The following is a 13,021-nucleotide window of genomic DNA, read 5'->3' on the forward strand; positions in this document are numbered from 1 at the left end:
GGCTGCAGATTCAGGACCGCAGATCTAGGACCGCCCTTCTAGGACCCTAGTTTTTGGTGACAGCGCCACCTACCGTACTGGACGATATAGCGATGGCTGCAGTTTCAGGGCCGCAGTTCTAGTACCCTGTTGGTTTAGTTTGCAGTCACGTTATTTTGTATATAGCATCAATCTATTAATCTCAGTAGTATTTGTTTTTAAATGTGATTTTTGCTTCAAAATGCAGCAGAGGTTAATTACTAAGTGTGCTTTGAGTCACAATTTTAAATTTAAACATGAATTTACAAAAAATATAAATGAAATATCAATTTTGTAAAATTAAAACAATTGTAAAAAATGAAGAACCTTAAAAGTCTTAGTCTCTTGATTTATACAGTATATTGATTAACCTCCTTAAGGTGAATTAGCTCATTATCAGGTAAGTTAAAGTTGACATCAGCGTATGGAGTCACTAAATTACAGCAAATATTTTAAAAGTTGTTGAGAGGCAAGACAAGACACAAGAATGATTCAAGTATGTTTATTTATCTATCTATCTATCTATCTATCTATCTATCTATCTATTTGCATCTGAACTCTTCAATATATATATATATATATATATATATATATATATATATATATATATATATATATATATATATATATATTGAACACATATTCAACTGATATATGTATATATATATATATGAAGAGTGAAAGTCCTTGCAGCATGTGGTGCATCTCTTCAATTCGGGCAGGGATCTCCCTTTTTGGATTGTTATATGTATCTTGAAAAAGAGAGCCTACTTGTTAGAATATTTTGAGATCATGAAAATATCCCTAGTGCCTTTTTTAATCATCTGTCCTATAATGAGCCTAACCAAATCCATAAAATCACTTCATATTGGCCATGCAGAACATGACAGAAACTAACACATGATATCAATGGACTGTGTGTGGAGTAGACCTGCAGATTAGGCCAAATTGTAACAAGCTATTAAAATTGCCAAACGCCTCATTCATCATTGCAAAACAATGCAAAAAAAAACAGGCTAACACATACTGCAACTAGGCAGTCAGTGCAGTTTAATTATGAAAGATATTTTATACATAAATATGGTAAAACAACGACTATTAAGCCAGTATTCACACTTATACATTAAGCTGCAGGTAAATTTTACAAACCTTACATCAAACATGCTCTTGTCATCTGATAAGTTTAATTAATGTACAGGCTAGATTCACTTATAATACTTCGTCATTAAAACTCAACAAGGATTTATGAAATCATGGCCATGAATTAACGTCGTAGTAATTAATAAAACTAGCTCACAAATTCTTAATTTGGTGGGAATTAATTATTAATTCATAGTTAGCAGTTCTCACTATGCAAACTTCGCACCGTTTAAACGTTATAAAATAAAACTTAATTAAATATATCGTTACTCACCATCTGATTGCTATCCACGTCGTCCATCTTTAATTAGTGTTGATCCAGTACGGTAGGTGGCGCTGTCACAAAAAAACTAGGGTCCTAAAGCTGCGGTCCAAGAACTGCAGTCCTGAAACTGCAGCCTCCGGTTGTGCAGGAATAACGTTACCCTTCTCCCATTTTCACATTGCCTCACGAAAAGGTTAAATGTTAAGCACACCTCTTCCGCCTGCAGCTAACCAGCGAGCAGTGTGTGCAGTAAACCAGTGGGAGACGGGGAGAGGTGGAACACGTTTGGTTTCTTTTGTAATGTAGAAATGACCAGCTTATTCATAAACTACGTAAACAAATAAAAAATAAAAATAAAAAATAATAAAAATCTGTTTTGATTACGTACTTTGGCGCTGTTACACTAATGGATTTTATTACAGTAACCAAATATATACCATTAGCTTCATTTCATTTAAAGTATTTTAAATATTTTTTAATTAAAAGAATAAAGGAAGCATTTTAGTTAAAACAGCACATAGTGTTTTTTTATATATATATAATTTGTATATTTCAGAAGTTTTATTACAATATTTTAGTAGTAATTTTATTTTGTATTTTTTTATCATCTTTATATTTAAAATATATTTTCATATTTTATTTATTTGCTTATTCGTTTATTTATAGGGACTGTGGCATTGGGTGTGTCCAGTGATGGAGTGAGACAGCTGTGTTTGAGAGTCCACACATGTTCATCAGAAGCTTGCGAAATTCTCTTGGCTGTCCAGTTTTGCAGTGTCATGATGACATGATTGGCAGTGAGCTTCTGGGATAAGTGGAACTGTTTCTGCGAAGCACACAGACATGGGTGGCAACAGTAATGAGACGGACCTCCAGTACATCTGGGAAAAACATTAGTTAGTAACTGAAGTGAGATTGATGGTAGTGAAACACTGATTACTATTACTATAATCACCCGTACATTGAAGTACTCTAAAAAAAAATAGTCAATGAAACACTTAAAGTAAATACTACCACTAGTATACCATTGCATGATTAGCTAGTAGATGTTTGCTTTGATTGCCAAGACTGGAGACAGATTAAGCTATATTTAACCAGAGCTGGCTATAATATTACATATCGTAATACTTAATACTCCAAACGCTGCAGATTACACTGGGTGTAAAGGTGGAGAAGGAATGTCTAGTGCAGCTATAATCCATTATATAACTGATACAGACACTTGTGAAATTACTGCAGTGAGTCAGTTCATACATTGCACATTTATTCAAATTCATAAAAAATGATCATACTTCCTGTAATTTTACATTCACCCATACAACACAAGTTTTATTTATTGTATTTTTTTCCTCTTTCTCTCTGTAAAAGCATCAACTATTTGGGTGCAAGCATCCTTTTATGCTTTAGGACAAATACAATGTACACCACTAAACTACACATTTACAATACTTGATGTGTCATGATACTCATCAAATACAGATGTACAAATGCAGTTGTACTGCCTGCAGAAATAAACAACATCATTTTGAGATGGTATGAATATGAAGTGACTTTAAGTGAAAGCTTTTCTGTAGTTTGGATACTTGGCCATGCTTTGAGCAAATCAGACACATTCCATTTGAAAATATTGATTACTTGTAAACCTGGGATGGTTCAAGCTCATGGTGCCACCATAGTGTCGCCAAGTTCTGGCTGTAGCTCACAGTGTCTTCTGGCGTTCACTGGAAATGATCACCACCAATTTACAGAGTCTTCCTGTCAAACTGCATTCTCCACTATCAGATTGCATTCTGTTTAGTTGATACAAAAAGAAGAAAACATTTACTTACTAAATGAGAACAAAATGCATACATTATGTTAATAACATGTAAGTTAGAATACAACTGATAATTTAAACGAATAATTCACCAAAAAAATAAGTTCAATTTAGTACTGCTCGTGTTGTTCCAAACACAGTTTTCTCTAATGGAACAGAAAAGGAGAAAATCTGGTAAATAAATAGGAATAGGAGTTTTCAAGTCTTACTTTTTTTTTTTAATCTCCCTAAAGGTAGTCAGTACATCTCTTGTGATCTTCTGATGCCAAATAAAGGGTTTGTGTGATGAGCAGGCTTAAAAGAACTTTTTGTTCACAACTTTGGCATTGCAGCTTCCTTTACTGATTACTCCAAGATTTTCTGTGATTAATGAGTTCAATTTCAGTCCGTTTCTCATATAAAGTTGTCGTATAATTTCAGAAAACGTGAAAGATATCGCTTGAGTCATAAGAATTACTTTATTATACTTTCATGGTGTTTTTGTTTTTTTTGGCCAGTCCTTCACTTTCATTATACTGAAAACAGTTGCTAGGATTTTCTCCAGAAGTTCATATGGGCTTGGAAAGAATTAGACATGAGTGAATAATGACTACGTTTTCATTTTTAAGTGAACTATTCCTTAAGTGAATCATATTTTCAATATATTTGAGAAGGCTTAGTTTAAATGAGTACCGTGGTGAAGTGTACAACACAGAAGACCGTTATGATCACAAGGCCAATGACTAGGGAAGCGATTCCCATGTGAAGAGCCTTTCTCCCCAACCGCTGAGCTCCTTCATAGTCTTCTGCATCATAACTGCTTTGAGACTGAATGAGAGAATAGGTGAGAATAGGCACAATTTGACAAAATAACAAATAAAAAACTTGCAGAAATTCATTTGACTGAGGCTTTACAGAAATTCTACTCAATCTAAAAATACATCTGTAGCATATTTGGATAGCAGAATTAGTGACAGGTCTCCAAGTGAAAACTATCTGTATGTGGCCCATAAAGCAGACAGCAGTGAGGGGCGTAGTGAAGATACCAGCCTCATTTCAGCTCTCTTAATAGGCAAACTGAGCCTTGGACATACAGCTCGCTCGCACTAAATCACATTTAGGATGACAAAGATGATCTGACTTTACTTAGCTGATTCGCATATTAAAACCAGAATTTTTTAAGGTTTAGATATTATTTGAGACAAAGCAGGTGGTCTAAACTTTTTATTAGCTGTGAACATCATTAAATGTTATTAAATGTATTATTATATATTAATTATATATATATATATATATATTATTAAATATCTGCTCTTTCTAATCATTATGTGTTAACCACTTTTGACAATGTTACAGTGTGCATGAAGCCCCCAGTGTGTCAGAGGGCAGTAAGCTGGTTTGCATGATTTGTGATGCTCATCTGGTTTCTCACAGGCAGCTGCTGCAGTCAGTGGGCCCTAAAGTTTTAATGTGTAGCAGTGGCAGAGTTAACCTGAAACTGGATGTGCTGCTCTCCACAACAAGCCCTTGCACTTTACCCCATTCAGACCCCTCCGCCTCTAGTCTAGTAGTGGCATTTGAAAGCATAGATTTGATTGCTGCAAGCAGGGGAACGGTATGAAAGAAATGGGCAGCTGGTGAAAATGACTCATTTTTATGATGCAGATGAATCACAGTAATGCCATGAATAACTGTACCTTAAAAAATATACAAATGATCATATGATACATTTATACCCATTCTGTCTTGACCCGCACGTCCTGATTCATTGTATTATTCTCTATTCCTATGGTGCAGTGCTTAAAACTGTAAGCGTTAACCTAATGTTTTTCATTTTCTGTTTTACATCCATAGTAACAATTGAGTGTAGTAAGAATCTATCTATCTTTAAAAAAATAATACCAGTATTAATTTTATACATGTATTTAAATGTTATATTTACACAAACACACACACGCACACATACATTTACATATTGTTCTAACATTTATATATATATTTATACATATATATATATATAATGGCTTTAATAATACACAGGCCTTAAGTATTTGCTATATATATATATATATATATATATATATATATATATATATATATATATATATATATAATATATATATATTATTAATGTTGAGCTGTATCAATGAGGTCATGGACTTAGATACTATAAGACAAAAAAGAATGAGAATCACTGTTCTTTAATATATATTAAATTCATAGAAAAAGTAACTTTCTTTTTAACTAACATCGAAAAAAAAAAATTACATGTTAGTGGCTAGACTGATCTCATTCTGAGGTCAAGGTGTGAAAAGTCAGGTAGGAAACCACTGAAAAAAACTTTCCTGTTCATCAACAGTATAAGCATTGGTTGAGAACAACAGCCTAAAAAGGTTCTTCATCATAGCACACCTGCAGGCTGCCGTGTGAATGTTCGAGTAGGGGAAAGGGTGTGTGAGAGTGTATGCAGTCTTGCTTGCAAGTGTGGGAGTGCTACAAAATGAACTTCACAGACACTTGAGGCCTGTCTATTTATAACACTTATATGTCTATCTGGATCATTAGAACATCAGGTTTAGTCAGATTTCAAAGCCGCATGCATAACACATTGCCAAGTGAAAGACTATAAACCCACAAGAAACATACCTTTTCAGAAAAACACTATCTGCAGATAAAGATAAGACCAAATATAAACTGCACATTATGATCTATATCATCAGTTAAGTATTTGATTTAAAGGGATAATTCACCCAAAATGAACATTCTGTCAATTTACTCTCATGTCACTGCAAACCTGTACTATATGACCTTTCATCTGTGAAACACAAAAGAAGGTATTTTGAAGAATGTTGGTAAGTTTTTTGGTCACCATTGACTTCCATTGTATGGACAGAAAAAAATCTCAAAATATCTTCTATGTTCCACAAGAGAAAGAAAGTGATTCAGGTTTGACTGGACATGGAACAGAACAAATTATGACAGAATTAAAATGTTTGCAACTGTCCAGGTAGATACACTCAATAATAATAATAATAAATAAATAAAAACAACCTTTCTACTCACCATTAGAGAAAAGACCAATGCCACAATGTTAATAGGCCACGCTGGACAAAAGCAAGTGAAAATAGTCAGAAAAATGTAATTTTTCAGTGGTGGTGCCCCCTGTGCCTCAGCACACCTTCCAAAACTGTGGTCCAAACTCCCATCGATAGAGTGGTTTGTCTTTCCATCCGACCGCTGAAGACCAGGACTCATGATGCAGGAGTGTCAAGCACTGCAGAGTTAAGAAGGAGCAGGAGATGGTGAGAAGATTTACAAGAGCCGTGTGGAGAAGATCAGGACACTGAATGGAAGACCCGAGGATAAACAAGAAGGCAAGAGCTCATGAAGACACTCATGGGGGATGTCAGATGATTGGGTAAGTGTGAAAGGCGATGGATGAGATGTTGAGTGAGTCAGAGTTGGCTTATGACCTAATTACCACCCGGGCTGAACACTATCCCACTTCTGAGAGGGAGAGAGAGAGAATGTGTGCAGGACACTGAAGCAATGTAAGATGTAAGAGGAGAAGCAAGCAGAAAAAAACGTCTGTCTACTTGCCATTATTACCATTATCTGACAAAGGGAGAAGGGAGTGTTGAAGCTACAACTGATACAGCCATATGGATAATGGGCCCAAAATCACATTAAAAGGCTGCCAAGAAATGAACACTGGCAATTTTCCCACGGTTTTTGCATAGTACTTGCAAGTGAGGGGGTAGCAAACAGCACATCAAAGAGATAGAAAGCTGTATCACAAATTACATATGCACAACAGTGCACTGGATGATACAGTGGAAATGTAATAGAAAAAAAATCATTGGTAACATTATTTTAAAGTGTTCTTGTTACACGTAACATGTACTTACAGTAATAACAGTAAATTATGCATAATAACATGTAACCATAACTCTATAATAAGTGCATGTACTTAATTGATTCTCAGTACTTAAGCATATAATTACACTGTAAGAAGGAAACCTCAAAAAGTGTAGCCTGTTAGTTGTTTTGACATGTAGTTTTTATATTATAGTTGTTTCCTTATGGTTTAAACAACATACGTTCATAGGTTTAAATTTAATTAGTAAAAGTATCACGTAGTGCAACCATAAGTTAAAAATGAACATATTTTCATTACACCTTGCACACATTCTCCTTACACATGTTCTACTCTCATGCACACACATACATTCTCCTTTCAGATACATACATAGAATGTCTTCAGAAAAGTTTCGAGGGCATTTTCTTTTTCTTCTTTCATCGTTAAATACACATTAAAGGAGTGTTAATTAGCGCAGCGCTGCCTGCAACAATAACTCGGGAAACGCTGCTAGTGTTCTATAAGCGCCACCTGCTGTCAGAGATTGAATTTGCATTTTCATCAGAATCAGAAAGAGCTTTATTGCCAAGTGTGTTTACACACACAAGAAATTTCGTCTTGATGTCAGGAGCTTCCAGTACACAAAGTACAAACATAGTGCAGACATACATATAATTAAGGTAATAAAACACTAATAATATATTAAAATATATTATATATAATATTAAAGAGCAATGATAAAATATTAATTCAGCCCGTATGATGTTTTTGTTTTGTGCACTTGCTTCATGTTGCATATATTTGTTTGTTCAAGATTAGTTTTACCAGTAACAGAGCAAAATAAACATTTATATACGTATTTAATATGTAATTGTATTAACAGAAATTAATACAATTACAAAAACTGCTTCTACGGGCCACAGCGTAAGATAGGTAATGGGGCCTCTTATACATTTTCGTGTTTCTTTAGAAATAATGAATAGACAAATGGAGTCTTTAAACGCCTCAGATATAAAGTTATTCGCTGTCAAAGTGACGCCAAAATGAATGGGAGTCAATGGAATGCTAACAGCAGGTGGGGGTCCTCTAGCCAATGGCGGCGCCCAGGGGTGCTTCAATAAAATATGAAACCCTGTCCCCCTCGGAAGAGCTGAGCTAGTCTTGCACACGTATTTCCTGGTCTGAGAGTGACTTCCTGCTTAAACAGGAAGTAATAGATACCAATAAAAAAAGAAGGTATAAATATATGTATGTGAAAGGAGAATGTATGTGTGTGAGAGTAAAAATATATGTATGTGAAAGGAGAATATGTGAAAGGAAAATGTATGTGTGTGAGAGTGCCAAAATGAATTATGGTTCGTACGGCCCCTCATTATATATATATATATATACATATATTACAAATAGCATGCATTATTAATATAAATAAAGCAGAGGCACACCACATGGCATTTTAACAACCTGAATTACTTGCTTGCTTAATACTCTTTGTCCCATGTGAGACATAAGGCTGCAATTATAGAAGTATAATAAATGATTATGCCAAAATAATTTTTCTTAATAATAATTCTTCTTTTCAAGAATTGACTTTTTTTTTGTATGTATGTATGAATTGCATTTAAATGTATTTTGAATAAATTACAAATCAACAAATTTGCTAAACGAATGTGTATTTGACAGAAAAGAGTTAATGACATCATTGACTCAACAGCCCAAGTGGCCTGTCTGTGGCAGGCCCGTAGCTGGGGTTAGCGAGGCCTCGGTGCAGGTTGTACTAGTGGGCCCTGTTTGAAATTGTTTAATTTGTGTGTTTGTTCTATTTATTTATTTGTGCTATATGCACAATGTTTAAGTTTTTTCAAGTTTGTAGGTGTCCAGGTACAGAAACCGAATAATTGAATGTGAAATAGCACTGCAGTGTTCACTGTCAGAATTAAATATACAATCAAACCTAAATTTATTCAGACACCTTCAACATTTCTCACATTATCACAGTTTAGTTGCTATAGTTTAGAAAACGGTAATAAAATATGACAAGAACTCAAGAGTTAAATTTTCAGAACAAATTAATCTTGATAATATCAGATAACTTTGACATAAAGGTATGTGAGGGATTACAATCAACCAAACTACAACCAAAATCAATTTCACTAGTAGTTCTCTGTATGAATAATTATTGGGTATAATAGTTCACTTTATTTTGCTATACTCACTTACATTAACTATAGTGTCCTGAAGCTACATAGTAAATAATATATAAAAATACATATCTGGTGTCTGAATAATTGTTGGTTTGACTGTGCATTAATTCTTGTGTAAAACTACAAATTTATTCAGTCTAGAGCAGTGAGTGATTTTCTTTCTTCCATTTTCTTGGATTAACATTACAGCAGCTAGTAGCTAAATTTAGCATGGTCACTTTAAAAACCAATTAATGCAATATAATAAACATCCGATTTTTTTCTCAACTGTTTACTTTCACTTAAGACATAACCGACAGTTTTTTCGAACATATTTTCCAAGCAAGTATTTTGACATATTTTGTATGTATTTTTCAGAAAGTTTTTTAGACTGGTCTCAGGTGGTTGAGATCGCCGGGAGCCCCTCCTCAGCCGTGGGCCCCTCCTCAACCGTGGGCCCCTCCTCAGCCGTGGGCCCCTATAATCATCACCACCTTTCACCCCACTAGCGACGGCCCTGGTCTGTGGGTGTCACCGTAGCATGTGAGTTTATGCAGATAAGGCGATGCTTTGTTTCAAACTGCAGGATACACCACACAGGAGAAATGAAAAACACCTGCTTCTGCTAACTTGAGAAACCCACTGTCTCTGCAGTATAGATAAAATGACACGCACCAGTCTCTCTGCTCTCTTCATAACCATCTGGTTCACAGGTAATATCGTCCTTGATAACACAACATATTATTGTCAATAGCTTGATGAAATAAAACAAATTAATTGCTTTACTTTCTTGATGCTTTCTCGCAGGTCTCGTCCTTGGAGATGTATCTTTGCCAACAACACAAACTCTCACAATGAACACAGTGATGTGGTCAGTGCTTTCAGGCTTGGGCTTCATTTTGCTGATCATCTGCATTGTCTGTGCTCTTCACATACATTCTGAAGGCAAGAAATTTTTTTACATTTCTATTAAACTTGAATGTTTATGGGTTTATCCCACAGTGCTTGAGATTTGATTACATTTTAAAATAAACTAAATTCAAGTGACTATAAAATTTAACAAGCTGTTTTTTTTTTTTTAAAGGGCACTGCAGAATAGAACCTAGAGCAAAAGAAACCCTAGTAAGTGATGTTTATTTGTTTGTTTGCTTATTTATTTGATTGATTGATTGATTCTGAATATTGGCAGGGCTAATGGTCTTTCAGAAATGTAATAAAAATAGTATTTTTCAATGTATTATTTCACTCTCAGGTTGATGTTACCCGTGGATCTCCCTGTCCAGATGCTCTACGAACTCATGTTGTTTATGCAACATTAAACATTCCAGGGGACAGTGGAAAATCAAGAAAATAGGTAAATACAGTAAAATATTTTTTTGCACTACAATCTTTTTATCTGCACTGTTTGTTCACTTCACTGGTTTGCACTCTATCTGCCAGGTGCCCTGCGCTGCTTTATTTAACTTTATTTTTTTTTTTTTGTATTTTTTTTTTTTTTTTTTTACATGCCCTTATTGTATAGTGGATAGTATAGTTTAATTTTATGTTTTATATTTGATCTAGATTTTTAGGCTCTACTGTTAGTGTTATCTGTATGCACCGGGGGTCTGAGAGTAACAAAATTTCAATTCTCTGTATGTATGAATGTACTGTACATGTGGAAGAATTGACAATAAAGCAGACTTGACTTGACTTTAAATATTGCATGCTTAGTTATTTGTTATATGTTAACAATTTAGTAAGCGAATGGAAAATTTTTTTTTTTCATTCACACTTAATACATTGCAAAAAAAAAAAAAAAAAAAAAAAACCCAAACAGAAAACAACCTTTTCCACCTATTTTAACTGAAAAAAAAGTTCAGTTGCTGCATTAAATTTCGGAGTATACTCAACTTTGTTGTGAAAGTCATTTCAACTTAAATTACATTAAACCGACATATAAAATAAAATTGGACTTTATATAACTTATAAAAAGAGTTGAAATTGCTAATTAACTAATTTTGATGAGTTAAGTAATTTAACATAAGTTGTCATGACTTACTGATCATATCATTATTTTGTGTGTATGGAACCAGATGCAATTATTATATCATGTTATGGCATGTTTTTCAGAACTGTCCGGCAATGGCACTTACTTCAGCAACATGCACAGAGGATTCAGTGACATACTCTGAAGTCCACTTAAAGAAAGGACCAAAGGATGAAGGTTAAGCATTACTTGCATGAATTAAATTTTATCACCTTGCATATAAGATGGGATGCCATTGATTCTTTGAATGGCACTTCAAGCTTCTGGTCCTGTTTGGTCCAGTTTTGGGAAGGTTTTTCTGTAAATACATAGTATTATACTATGTACTATGTAGTTTCCAGACTTTTTTTTTTCATGCAATGTTCATTAAGACTGAATTGTCAAATGCTGTGGCTCTCATTTGTGTCTATTTTAAGCTGTAAAATGTTCAAACTGCATATATATTTTTAAGATAAATGTTTTTCAAAAATCTAATTTTTGTGTGTCTTTTGAGTGATCAGGTTAGGGTTAAGTAGTGACCCTTGAACTTATTTTTATTGTATTGTTTAAAAAGTGAGTGTCAAACTGATATGCAGCCTAATGGAATAGCAAAATTATGTTTTGCCAGTTGTTTATCTGACAGTGTTTTTATTTTTAAGATTATAAGTGCACTGAAAAGAAATTTTCAAAATTTTGAATTAGCAATTGTTAAAATTATATTTAGAAAGAGAGAAATTATAATGTGCGATATGCAAAGTTTTATTCTAACATTTTGTTTTTCATATCACACTATAAAGATGTTGACCTGATGTCGTAACATCTAAATTAACTGGATTTATTCAACTCAAAATAGTAATTAACATCAGTGAATCAACCGACAATTAATTTATACCAACAAAACTATTTTTTTTATGAGGTAAATCAGGTAGAAATAGCTCTTCAATTTAACAATAGCAGGTTGTACAGTGCTTATAGCAAGTTTTGCAACAATAAGTGTCATAAAAGAAGATGACAAGAAATACACAGTTTAAATGTCAGAACAGAGATGTTTATCGAAAAAGACTAATATGTGTTACTGTCTACGCAACACCATTTAGCGAATTAACAGTAATAGCACTAGTCATATGACGTACTTCAGAAGTAAGATAATGCTGTTTCATCCTGAACAAAATCTTTAGTTTCAATGTATTTTCACACCTGTCCAGTGAAAACAGATTTCTGTGTCGGGGTGATGAGTGTGCACTTTCAGAAGAAATAATCATTTACGTACTGCGGGCTATTTGACATGCCCTGAACCCACAGCTGAATAAAAAAAGAATAACAAAATTAACAGGCATCTTCAAGTGTAAAGTGAATCATGCATGCAGATTTAATTAATGTAGGAGTTCTGAAATTTGAAATAATTCAATTAGCATTTCCAAATGTACTTTTATTTAATTTTTTTATTTAGGCTTCAAACAAGGAATATTAAAACTTTTAAATAATAACAGCCATCCTGTTTACTTCATAAACGCTTTATATTAGTGTTGCTACTTTTTTTAAACAAGTAGAATCTTCAGTTAATTGAAGGACATTTATATTCCAATTATTACAACACTTTAAACCTCTAAAAGAGATTAAAAGAATTGCATTATAGATATAAACTTGGTAAAAGCAACATAACAGCATGAATATAGGGGTTACAATTCACATTTTAAATCATCTTACTGAAGATAATACATTAGATCATGACAGCACCAGACATGCATTCACTCTC

The 13,021-nt window shown here is 33.7% G+C and overlaps 1 long non-coding RNA gene across 1 annotated transcript; it reads right to left on the reverse strand.

The window, feature by feature from the left end:
- Positions 1-2,705: 2,705 nt before the first annotated feature.
- On the reverse strand, positions 2,706-6,411 carry LOC132115503 (uncharacterized). Its single transcript, XR_009425491.1, has 4 exons — positions 6,282-6,411; positions 5,865-5,883; positions 3,912-4,046; positions 2,706-3,213 (listed from the first exon to the last, which is right to left on the reverse strand). It is a non-coding gene; the product is annotated as an uncharacterized LOC132115503 (long non-coding RNA).
- Positions 6,412-13,021: the final 6,610 nt, after the last annotated feature.

Source organism: Carassius carassius, chromosome 34 (assembly GCF_963082965.1).
Source record: "Carassius carassius chromosome 34, fCarCar2.1, whole genome shotgun sequence".
NCBI classification, from domain to species: Eukaryota; Metazoa; Chordata; class Actinopteri; order Cypriniformes; family Cyprinidae; genus Carassius; species Carassius carassius.